Source organism: Pongo pygmaeus, chromosome 22 (assembly GCF_028885625.2).
Source record: "Pongo pygmaeus isolate AG05252 chromosome 22, NHGRI_mPonPyg2-v2.0_pri, whole genome shotgun sequence".
Classification (NCBI taxonomy): Eukaryota; Metazoa; Chordata; class Mammalia; order Primates; family Hominidae; genus Pongo; species Pongo pygmaeus.
Window position 1 is genome coordinate 15,538,796 of NC_072395.2, and position 3,177 is coordinate 15,541,972.

A 3,177-nucleotide genomic window follows, 5' to 3' on the forward strand; every position below is an offset into this window, starting at 1 on the left:
GAAATAAATTTGCAATGGAATGCGGAATGGAACGTGGAATGGAATGGAATGGATCTTGGAATGGAACGTGGAATGGAATGGAATAGAATGTGGAAAGGAACGTGGAATGGAATGTGGAATGGAACATGGAATGGAACGTCGAATGGAAGCTGGAATGGTAAGTGGATTGCAATGTGGAATGTAATGTGGACTGGAAAGGAATGGAAAGTGGAATGGAAAGCAATGGAATGTGGAATGCAAGGCAATGGAAAGTGGAATAGCAAGTCGAATAGAATGGAATGGATCACAGAATGGAATGGAATGGAATGGTATTTAATATGCAGTGCAAAGTCGAATGGAAAGTGGAATGGAATGTGGAATGCAAAGGAATGGAATATGCAATGGAATGTGGAATGGAAAGGAATGTGGAATGGAAAGTGTAAGTGAATGAGGAATGGAATGTGGAATGGAACCTGGAATGGAATGGAATGGAATGTGGAATGGAACGGAATGGAATGTGGAATGGAATGTGCAATGGTATGTGGAATGGAATGGAATGTAGAATGGAATGTGGAATGGAGTTGTTGGAATTTTTAAAGGTAGTGTAATGGAATGTTTAATGGAATGTGGAGTGGAATGGAATGCAATGTGGAATGCAAAGAGGAATGGAATATAATGGAATGTGAAATGAAATGTTTATGGAAAGTGGAATGCAATATGTAGTGGAAAGTGGAACGGAATGTGGAAAGGAATGGAATGCAAAGTGGAATGGAACGTGGAATGATAGGTGGAATGGAGTGTGGAAAGGAAGGGAATGGAACGTGGAAAGGAATGGAATGGAACGTGGAATGGAATGAAATGCATCGTGCAATGGAACGTGGAATGCAAACTGGAATAGAAGGTGGAATGGAGCATGGAATGGAATGGAAAGGAACGTTGAATGCAACGCGGAATGGAATGAGAAATGTAATGGAATGGAATGTGGAATGCAATGTGGAATGGAATGGAATGGAATGTGGACTGCAATGTGGAATGGAATGGAATGGAATGTGGAATGGAATGTGGAAGAGAATGGAATAGAATGTGGAATGGAATGTGGAATAGAATGTGGAATGAAATGTGGAATGGAATGGAATGGAATGGAATGTGGAATGGAATGTGGAATGGTAATTGGAACGGCATGTGGAATGGAACGGAATGGAAAGTGTAATGGAATGTTTAAAGGAACGTGGAATGTAATGGAATGGAATCTGGAATGGAACGTGGAATGGAAACTTAAATGGAATGGAATGGAATGTGGAATCGAAGGGAAAGGAATGTGGAATGGAATGTGGAATGCAATGTTGAACGGAATGGAATGGAATGTGGAATGGAATGTGGAAAGGAATGGAGGGCAATGTGGAATGGAATGTGGAAAGGAATGGAAATGTATGTGGATAGGAATGTGGAATGGAAAGGAGTGGAATGCAATGTGGAATGCAATGGAAAGGAAGGTTGAATGGAATTGAACGGAATGTGGAAGGTAATGCAATAGAAAGGAATGGAATGTAATGTGGAAAGGAATGGAATGGCAGGAAATTTGGAATTGAAGGGAATGAAATGTCAAAGGGAATGGAAAGGAATGTGCAATGGAATGGAACGGAATGTGAAATGGAATGGAATGAAATGTGGAATGGAATCTGGAACGGAATGGAAGGGAAAGTGAAACGGAATGCAGAATGGAATGGAATGGAATGCGGAATGGAATGGATTGGAAAGTGGAATGGAATGTGGAATGGAATGGAATGGAATGTGGAAATGAATGGAATGGAATGTGGAACGGAATGAAAGTGAATGTGCAACGGAATAAAAGGGAATGTGGAATCGATTGGAATGAAATGTTGAATGGAATGGAATGAAATGTTGAATGGAATGGAATGGAATGTGGAATGGAAGGTGGAATGGAATGGAATGTGGAATGGAATGTGGAATGGAATGGAATAGAATGGAATGTGGAAGGGAATGGAATGTGGAATGGAATGTGGAATGGAATGGAATAGAATGGAATGTGGAAGGGAATGGAATGTGGAATGGAATGTGGAATGGAATGGAATAGAATGGAATGTGGAATGGAATGGAAGGAATGTGAAATGGAATGACGAATGGAATGGAATGGAACGTGGAATGGAACGCGGTAAGGAATGTAATGGAATGGGCAATGGAATGGAATGTAATGTGGAATGGAATGGAATGTGGAATTTAATGGATGGAATGTGGAATGGAATGGAATGTGGAATGGAATGTGGGACGGAATTAAATGGAATGGATTGTGAAATGGAATGGAATATAATGTGCAATAGAATGTGGAATGGAATGGAATGTGGAATGGAATGTGGAATGGGATGGAATGGAATGGAATGTTTAATGGAATGGAATGCAATGTGCAATGGAATGTGGAATGGAATGGAATGGAATGGGATGTGCAATGGAAAGTGTAATGGAATGGAATGGAAAGTGGAATGGAATGGAAAGGAATATGGAATGGAATGTGGAATGGAATGTGTAAGGCAATGGAAGGGATTGTGGAATGGAATTTAGAATGGAAAAGAAATCAGTGTGGAATGGAATGTGGAATGTAATGGAATGGAACATGGAATGGAAGGGAATGGAATGTGGAATAGAATGGAATGGAAAATGGAATGGAATGGAATCGAAAGTGGAATGGAATGGAATGGAATGTGGGATGGAATGGAATTTGCAACAGAATGTGGAATGGAATGGAATGGAATGGCATGGAAGGGAATGTGGAATGGAATGGAAAGCAATGTGCAATAAAATGTGGAATGGAATGGAATGGAATGTGAAATGGAATGTGGAATGGAATGGTATGGAATGGAATGTGGAATGGAAAGGAATGGAATGTGCAATGCAATGGGAATGGAATGGAATGGAATGTGGAATGGACTGGAATGGAATGTGGAATGAATCATGGAATGGAAGGTGGAATGGAATGGCACGGATTGTGGAATGGAATGTGGAATGGAAAGGAAATGAATGTGGAATGGAATGTGGAATGGAATGGAATGGAATGAAATAAGAAATGGAATGGAATGGAATGTGGAATGGAATGGAATGGAATGAGGAATGGAATGGAGTGGAATGGAATGCAATGTAATGTGGAAAGGAAAATAATTGAATGCAATGTAGAATTGAACGGAA